A 9,798-nucleotide genomic window follows, 5' to 3' on the forward strand; every position below is an offset into this window, starting at 1 on the left:
TGCTGTGATTTATGTCGGAGAGTGTTTTGCCTACGTTCTCCTCTAGGAGTTTTATAGTTTCGGCTCTTACATTTAGATCTTTAATCCATTTTGAGTTTATTTTTGTGTATGGTGTTAGAAAGTGTTCTAGTTTCATTCTTTTACAAGTGGTTGACCAGTTTTCCCAGCACCACTTGTTAAAGAGGTTGTCTTTTTTCCATTGTATATTCTTGCCTCCTTTGTCGAAGATAAGGTGTCCATAGGTACGTGGATTTATCTCTGGGCTTTCTATTAAAAATATGGAACGCTCCACGAATTTGTGTGTCATCCTTGCACAGGGGCCATGCTAATCTTCTCTGTATTGTTCCAATTTTAGTATATGTGCTGCCGAAGCGAGCACTTATCCCTTAAGTTTAAACAGATAGTGGTAAGTTAGAAAATAGTCTAGAGTAGGAATGGAACACTCCACAGAATATCAAAGGTAAATTTTATCCAGCAAAGTGTCTTTGCTTTGCCTATAATGGGACAAAGTTGAAAACTGAAGAAAGAGGATTTATGAAGACCAGGAGACATGTTGAAGAAGTATTGCCCGAGCTGATAGCAGCCGGTGTGGCAGTGGGCATCCAGGATAACACGAAGCTCAGCAGTGCGGCAATTCTGCTAGATGCTGGATCTACAGAGATCAGAAAGGTGGCGAAAATGGTGGAAATTCCATGACTTTGCATCAGATAGATTAGGGTTCAAACCAGGCTATGAATTACTACTTCAATGTAATTAAATGAATTATTTAATTTTTCTGAGCAGATTAAATGAGATAACATTTGTGAAGGTGAAGGGTACATAGTACTCAGACAGGGAATTACATATATATGTAAGTACATATGTATATATGTAATGTATATATATATGTAAGGCTTCCCAGATGGCTCAGTGGTAAATAATTTGCCTTCCAATGCAGGAGATGCAGGATCCGTGGGCTTGATCCCCATGTGGGGAAGATTGCCTGGAGCAGGAAATGGCAACCCCTCTAGTATTCTTGCTTGGGAAATCCCATGGACAGAGGAGCCTGGTGGGCCACAGTCCACAGGGTCACAAAGAGTCTAATACGACTTAGTGACTGAGCACACACACACACACACGTACATATATTAACACACATGTATACATACATACATACATATACACATACATTATATACATATATATGTATGTATTTGATATATGTATGTATTTGGAGAGGTGGGGCAGACACAGAAGTCTGCTGAAAACTCTATGTAGGGTTCATGCTTTGGGAAAGGTGAACTTATTTTTGGCTGTGCCACTTGATTGTGAGAATCTTAGTTCCTTGACCAAGATTGAACCCAGTAAACTCTGTAGGGAAAGTGCAGAGTCTAACCACTGAACTGCTGGGGAATTATCTGGGAAAGATGAATTTTTAAAAAGAAAAGTGAACATAAAGACAAATTTATTCATTTATTTGCTTTTAGTCATTTATTTATTTTATTTTGTCTGTTCTTAAAAGGCTGTATGAAGATAGTTTGCAAAGATACATATCATAAAAGAGTACTTTCTAAGGATAGTTTGTGAAGGCACATGTAGTATAAGATCAAAATAAGTAAAAATTAGGTTTAAGAAAAATGAGACAAAGGGAAAAATATGACAATAAACCAGAGAAGAAGCCTCGGGTTGGTTTAGAATAGAAGTCTATTGCTGTAAATCTCATACCTTTGCTTGAGACAGGCTGTAAGTTCAGCTTGAAATCTTAGATATTGTTCTGTTTGATATAGAGTTATTTAAGAGGAACTATTCTGCTGATCAAAGGCTGAGAGAGGAAAGTGAGTGAGGAGGCTGACGTGGTGGTTAACTGCAGATACTAAATGGTTTTCTTCTGATGGATATTCACTCTATTGCTGCAAGCACATTCTGCTGTCCATCTGTTAGAAGCTTATGTAAAACTTGGCTTAATTTGGTTTTCAGGAGCAAGTTTAAACAGGTAAAGATTTTACCTGTGAACTTCCATGTAGTTCCTTTATTATTTTGCACCTCACTGAGTGTTTTATTTATTTATTTATTTTTGAAACCCATATATTGAAGCCATTAGAGGGAGTATGAAAGAAAAGGTAAGTGTTCTTGGAGGCAAAGGACTATGGCAATTGGGTTGTTTGTTCCCAGGATGGACTGGTTTACAGAGAAAACTGAGCAGGGGTCAGAAAAAGGAGGCTGGCCATCTTAGCACCTTCTAGATCTTCATTTAGGCATCATTATTTTGTTTGAACTAAATTGCCGGAATATCAGACACATCCATATTTAAAATATAAACATGCTTCAAAAATACATTTCTAAGCCAAGTATACGTAATGCTTTGATTATCTGATCTTGTCAGTCACCCACATATTAGTTCTATTCCTGTTAGCAGTGAATGAGAGCCAGTGTTAACTTGAAAGATCTTATGCCCATGTCTGTGCAGCTTTAAACATTTTGAAGCATTTCAGGTTACCTGCTACAGTCTGAATGCGTCTGCCCCAAATCTATGTGTTGAAATCTAACCCCTAAGGTGATGGTACACAGAGGTGGGACCTTTGCGAAATTATTAGGTCATAAGGACAGAGCCCCCTTCATGGATTACTACCTTGTTGTGGCAAAGGGGCTTGCATAACTTAATGAAGCTATGAGCCATGCCTTGCAGGGCCATGCAAGACAGATGGGTCATAGCAGAGGTTTCTGACAAAACATGATCCACTGGAAGAGGGAATGGCAAACCACCCCAGTATACTTGCTGTGAGATCCTTGTGAACTGTATAAAAGGCCAAAAAGATATGACACCAAAAAATGAGTTCCCCAGGTATAAAGGTGTCCAATATACTACTGGGGAAGAGCAGAGGAGCTAGCCTCAGAATGAATGAAGTGGGCTGGGCCAAAGTGGATATGACACTCTGTTGTTGATGTGTCTGGTGAGGAAAGTAAAATCTGATGCTGCAAAGAACAGTATTATTTAGGAACCTGGGATGTTAGGTCCATGAATAAAGGAAAACTGGACGTGGTCAAGCAGGAGATTGCCTTGCGTCTATCTGCAATGCTGGAGACCTGGGTTTGATTCCTGTGTCGGGAAGATCCCCGGGAGAAGGAAATGGCAACCCACTCCAGTACTCTTGCCTGGAAAATCCCATGGACAGAGGAGCCTGGTAGGCTATAGTCCATTGGGTCGCAAAGAGTTGGACATGACTGAGTGACTTTTTAAGCAGGAGATGGTAAGAATGAACATTGACATCCTAGGAAGCAGCTAACTAAATAGATCTAGATAACAGCGTGCCTTAAGAACTATGGCAGAGGCTTGTAACATTGTCCAGGAGATGGTGAACAAAACCATCCCAAAGAAAAAGAAAAGCAAGACGGCAAAGTGGTTTTCTGAGGAGGCTTTACGAATAGTGGAAGAATGAAGACAAGCAAAAAGCAAGGGAGAGAGGCTAAGGTGCATCCAATTAAATCCAGAGTTTCAAAGATTAGCTAGAAGAGACAAGAAGGCCTTCTTCAATGAGCAGTGTTTCATACCAGAGGAAAACAACAAAAGGGGAAAGAGTAGAGCTCTCTTCAGGAAAATTGGAAACATTAAGGGAGCATTCCACCCAAAATGGGCACAAAAAAGGATAAAAATGGTAGAGACCTAGTAGATGCTGAAGAGATAAAGAAGAGATGGAAAGATATTACATGGAAGAACTGTATTAAAAAGGTCTTAATGAACTGGATTACTATGATGGTGTGGTTAGTCTCCCAGAGCCAGACATTCTGGAGTGTGAGGCCAAGGGGGCCTTAAGAAGCATTGCTGTTAACAAAGCTAGAGGATGAAATGAAATTCCAGAACTATTCAATCCCTAACGTAGGAGGCCATCAAGGTTTTGCATTCAATATGTCAGCAAATCTGAAAGACCTAGCAGTGGCCACAGGACTGGAAAAGGTCAATCCTCATCTGAATTCCCAAGAAAGGTAGTACTTTGGAACTACCATGTGGGAATGGTGTCCAATGTGCACCATTGAACAACTGCACTCATTTCCTGTGCTAGTAAGGTCATGCTTAAAATCTTGCATTCTGGGCTACAGCAATAGGTGAACCAAGAACTTCAAGATGTCCAAACTGGGTTTAGAAAAGGAAGAGGAACTAGAGATCAAATTGCCAACATTTGCTAGATTATAGAGAGAGCAAGGGAATTTCAGAAAAACACCTATCTCTGTTTCATTGACTATGTTAAAGCCTTCAACTGTAGATCACGACAAACTGTGGAAGGCTCTTAGAGTGGTGAGAATACCAGATCATCTTGCCTGTCTCTCAAGAAACCTGTATACGGGTCAAAAAGCAAGAGTTAGAATCCTGTATGGAACAACTGATTGGCTCAAGATCAAGAAAGGAGTACAACAGGGCTGTCTGCTGGCACCCTGTTTGTTTAACCTATAGACAGCACATCATGAGAAATGCTGGGCTGGATGAGTTACAAGCTGGAGTCAAGATAGGCTGGAAAAACATCAACGACCTCAGATATGCAGATGATACCACTCTAATGGCAGAAAGCAAAGAGGAACTAAAGGGCCTGTCAATGAGGTTAAAGGAGGAGAGTGAAAGAGCCGGCCTAAGACTAAATATTAAAAAAAAAAAACTAAGATCATGGCATCCAGCCACATTACTATATGGCAAATAGAAGGGGAAAAGGTGGAAGTAGTGACAAATTTCCTCTTCTTGGGCTCCAAAATCACTGCAGACAGTAACTGCAGCCATGAAATCAGAAGATGACTGCTTCTCGGCAGGAAAGTGATGACAAACCTAGACAGTGTGTTGAAAAGCAGTGACATTCCTCTGCCGACAAAGGTTTGTATAGTCAAGGCTATGGTCTTTCCAGTGGTCATGTACAGTTGTGAGAGCTGGACTATAAAGAGGGCAGAATGCCAAAGAATTGATACCTTTGAACTGTGGTGCTGGAGAAGACTCCTGAAAGTCCCTTGGACAGCAAGGAGATCAGACCAGTCAATCTTAAGGGAGATCAACCCTGAATATGCACGGGAAGGACTGATGCCGAAGCTGCAGCTCCAGTATTTTGGTCATCTGATGCAAACAGATGATTCATTGGAAAAGTCCTTAACGCTGGGAAAGATTGAAGGCAGGAAGAGAAAGGGATGACAGAGGATGAGATGGTTGAATGGCATCACCAATGCAATGAAGATGAACTTGGGCAAACTCCAGGAGATGGTGAGGGACAGGGAGGCCTGGCATGCTGCAGTCCATGGGGTCGCAAAGAGTCAGACAGGACTGGGCAACTGAACAACAACAACAACAAGGATGGAACCCTTACTAATGGGGTTAGTGCCCTTATAAGGAATTCCAAGAGAACTCCCTCACCCCTTGCTGCCCTCCTGAGGGAGACAGTGAAAAGTCTGACCTGGAAAAGGGCCCTCACCTGACCATGTGGGCACCCAGATCTTGGATTTTCAGTTTCCCAAACTGTGAGAAAGAAATACCTATTATTTATCAGTCACTTAATCTGGTATTTTGTTTTAGTAGCCTAAACAGACTAAGAGTCCATACTCCACATTTGTGATTCTCACAAAAATACTCTGAATAAGGCAGAGCTGGTGTTATCATCATTCTCATTTCATGAAGAAACATCTTCAAAGTGTTTGATTTAGTCCTAAGCTCATATTTCTGAGAAATAGCTAAGCATGAAATCTTTGCATTCTGCTTTTTTTCATGAGAGAAAGAGAAAACTACAGGATCCTGGAATAGAAAAAAGTATGATGTTCATTTAAAAATTGGGAAAATCTGAATAAAATCTACAGTTTAGTTAACGGTGATGTACCTCTCTTCGTTCTTAGTTTTAACAATCTAAAATTGTTAAATGAATCTAGGATTAACGATCATGAATCTGGAGACAGAGGGGGACCATCTGAACAATGACTGTTTTAGGAATACCTGGGCTTCCCAGGTGGCGCTAGTGGTCAAGAACCTGCCTGCAAATGCAGGAAATGTAAGAGACATGGGTTTGACCCCTGGGTTGGGAAAATCCCCTGGAGGAGGGCATGGCAACTCACTTCCAATATTCTCACCTGGAGAATCCCATTGACACAGGAGCCTGGCAGATTATGGTCCATGGGGTCACAAAGAGTTGGACACTGAAGCAATTTAGCATGCATGCACAGGTTCTCAAGAGGCATAAATGAGAATTTTAGGAAAAGATACTGAATAAGTATCTGATGGGGGAAAAATATAAAGAATGTCTTCTAAAAACATAGAGTCAGAAAGACATGAAGAGAAGTCAACAGTGTCAGATGTGACATTCCACTGCCTGCATGTCTAAAATGAAAGTCACTCCTTGCTCACCAAATCAGCTATTCCTTTGAAGTTTCCTGGTTCTGTGAATGGCATTACCACCATGAACTTGAATGCCGGAAACCAGAGATTCTTCCCTCTTCCCGAGCCCCCTATCCAATCAGTCACTGCGCCTCTGGACTCCATTTACTCTCTCTCCCATCTTTTTACTACCGAGTTCAGGCCTCCAGGATCTCTCTCACCTGAACTGTTTCTTGCCATAGTCTCTTATCTGGTCCTCTACTCCCCATCTTCTCCATTTCTTCCTCATTTTCAAAGATCATTTTTTTCTTTCCTTTTTCTTTTTCTTAACTTTTGGCATTTTTAAAGATAGAGAAAAATCCAAGAGAAGAGAATAACCATCATCCATATTCTAATCACTCAGAATTAATCACTGTTGACATACTATTTATTTGCTGCCAGTTTTTCTTTTGAAAGAAAAATCACTCTTTTGTTTTTCAAAAATAAAATGACCTGCATTCCATATAAAGGATTGAAACAAGATGAAAGAATTACAGAGATGAAAGTTCAGAAATCACCTCAAGTCTCATGTTGCAGAAATCATCATCACTGAATTAGAAACCAACATTCTAGTTCTCTCCTAATATCCAGAGTGAACTTCCTAAACAAAAATGAAATCAGCTGCATTCCCATTCTTAAAATCTTGTAACATCTTAATCTAATCATGAGAAAAATTTTAGACACAGCAATTTGAGATACAGTGTACAAAACATCAGATCAGTCTTCCTCAAAACTGTCAAGATCATGCAAAACAGGAAAGATGGGAAAAGTGCTTCAGCCAAGAGGTGCCTAAGGAGACTGACGATTAAAAGATAATGTGCTATCCTGGATGAGATTATGGGACAGGAAAAGGACATTAGTGCAGAAAGAAGTGAAATCTGAATAAAATCTGGAGTTGAGTAGATGTTGAGTGTTAGTCGCTCAGTTGTGTCCAACTCTCTGACCCTATGGACCATATAGCCCACTAGGCTCCTCTGTCCATGGAGTTCTTCAGGCAAGAATACTGGAGTGGGTAGCATTTCCTTTCTCCAGGGGATCTTCCTGACGCAGGGGTTGAACCTGGGTCTTCTGCATTGCAGGTGATTTCTTTACCATCTGAACCACTAGGAAAGCCTGGAGTTTAGTGGGTAGTCATGTGTAAATGTTGGTTTCTTAGTTTTGACCCAGGTGCCACGATTGTGTAAGACGCGTAGGGGAAACTGGATGAGACATATACAAAGACTTTGTGTCTTACCTTTGTAACTTTTTTATAAATCTGAAACAATTTTAAAGTTTTAAAAAATTACACAAAAACACAAGTTATACAAAGAGAAAACCTTTAGTATCATCTCAGCTTTCAGAGGGACTTTATACTTTTTATCTTAACAGATAAGTCCTTTCATGGGCTGGAACTTGCCTTTTTCTCACTAGTCCCATCCCCCATAAACCTACCTACACATCACACCCCCTTCACTGTAGCTGAGTGGAACCACAGAAAAGACCGTGATGCTGAGAAAGATTGAAGGCAAGAGGAGAAGGGGACAACAGAGGACGAGATGGTTGGATGGCACCTCCGACTCAATGCACATGAGTTTGAACAAGCTCTGGGAGTTGGGGAAGGACAGGGAGCCTGGCATGCTGCAGTCCCCGGGATTGCAAAGAGTTGGACATGACTGAGCGACTGAACAACGAAGAGGAACCGTGTGACTGTGACATGCTGTCTTTGAAAGACTGCTTCTGTTCCTATGCTTCCTTTATCAGGGTGACCTCCTAGGCTTTCTGTTTTGTTGTTGTTGCTGCCGTTCAGTCGTTCAGTTGTGTCCGACTCTTCGTGAATCCATGGACTATACAGTCCTTGGAATTCTCCAGGCCAGAATACTGGAGTGGGTAGACTTTCCCTTCTCTAGGGGATCTTTCCAACCCAGGGATTGAACCCAGGTCTCCTGCATTGCAGGTGGTTTCTTTTAGAGCTGAGCCACCAGGGAAGCCCATAGATACAGATACAGAGTAACTGCATCTGTGGAGAGATAAGTGTAAGTTATACTGTGCACCCTTAATACCGTGTTGTTCAAGAGTCAGCTGTAGTCTTCTTGTACCCACTCTTGTCTCCATCAAGTGTATCCTCTATTCAACACCTATAGTAATCTCTTAAAGGTACAAATTTAATTCTATTTTTCTTAAAAACTTTCCTTTGGACTGTCTTTGTTCTTAGAATGAAAGTCAAATGTTCTGCAGCCTCATTTCTATAAGAGTTCAGGGTTGCACTTTTATAATAGACTTGGTGGTGTGTGCAGTGGTTTGAGAAGCTGTTACTTTCCTTGGCACACATTTGCCCCTTCTCCTTTTCTGCTTAAATCTTACTAATTATTTAATAAAAACTTTCCCTGATCTATCCACTCCCTCCCTGTCACCTTGAGCACACACCCCTGGCTTCTGTCTGGTTTGAGGGAAGAGGCTACTACTGTCTTTTCATGGTTAAGAGTTGGCCTGAATTGGAAGTGGCTCTACTCTTTTTTTCCCAGAATTTTATTGTTTTAGTTATTACATTTAGGTATATTCTTGAGTTAATTTTAGTAGATGGTATGAGATAGGGGTCCCACTTCATTTTTCTGCATGTTGGTATCCATTTTTCCCAGTGCCATTTGTTGAAAAGGCACCTTATCCTGTATTGAGTTGTCTTAGCACCCTTGTTGACAAATCAGGTTTTAAATAAACCTATGAAATATGAGAAAAGATAGTATTGAAAAATTAAACACACTTGGGACTTAATGCTCAGGTCACTGGTCAGATACTTTTTTTTTTCAGTTTTTGTTCTTTAAAAATTTTTTTTGAAGTGGTTCTGTTCTTTAACTGGTATGTGGTCACAGCAAGCAACTTGTTGTCTGCTTCCTCATCTTTGTTCTGAGAATTAAGTAGTATAATAAGTGCTCAGAACATCACCTGGCACAGAATGGGGTTCCGAAGTAGCTGTTGCTATGCTATAATCTGTTCTTTGCCTTCGTAGGCCTGGACACCAGCATCATTAATGCATTATATTGGCACCACTGGGTTTCTAGTGTCTAACACAAATATTTGTTGAGTAACTATTGTTTCCTTTGTCTGGATCGCACTTTCACTCTTTCTCCTCCTCCTTCTCCACGGAGTCAGTCAGTGCATGCTCCTGTTCCCACCTCAGCTGGGCCAGTGTCTCCCAAAGCCTCCCTGCTCATGACACCTTTCCCCGAAATCGTGATGCCTTCTCTGGTTCTTAAAGCTCTTGTTGTTCTCACTTTGTCAGAACTGCCTGTCTCTCATTAGACTCTCAGCCCTGTGAGTACTATACGCTCAGAAAAAAAAAGCTCCTGAAGATGAATAAATAATTGGATTAGTGTCCCTAGGCTGACTGTACTCTTGTGAGGATCAAATGGTAAGATCTCAACAATTTCCCTATCTAAAAAATCAACCTAAAGTGTCTTAAGAATAATGAAAAA

At 40.8% G+C, this 9,798-nt stretch overlaps 1 non-coding gene across 1 annotated transcript; it reads right to left on the reverse strand.

Moving 5' to 3' along the window:
- Positions 1-272: 272 nt before the first annotated feature.
- LOC133049786 (U6 spliceosomal RNA) lies at positions 273-379 on the reverse strand. The gene has a single exon (XR_009691466.1). It is a non-coding gene; the product is annotated as a U6 spliceosomal RNA (small nuclear RNA).
- Positions 380-9,798: the final 9,419 nt, after the last annotated feature.

Source organism: Dama dama, chromosome 30, assembly GCF_033118175.1.
Source record: "Dama dama isolate Ldn47 chromosome 30, ASM3311817v1, whole genome shotgun sequence".
NCBI lineage: Eukaryota > Metazoa > Chordata > Mammalia > Artiodactyla > Cervidae > Dama > Dama dama.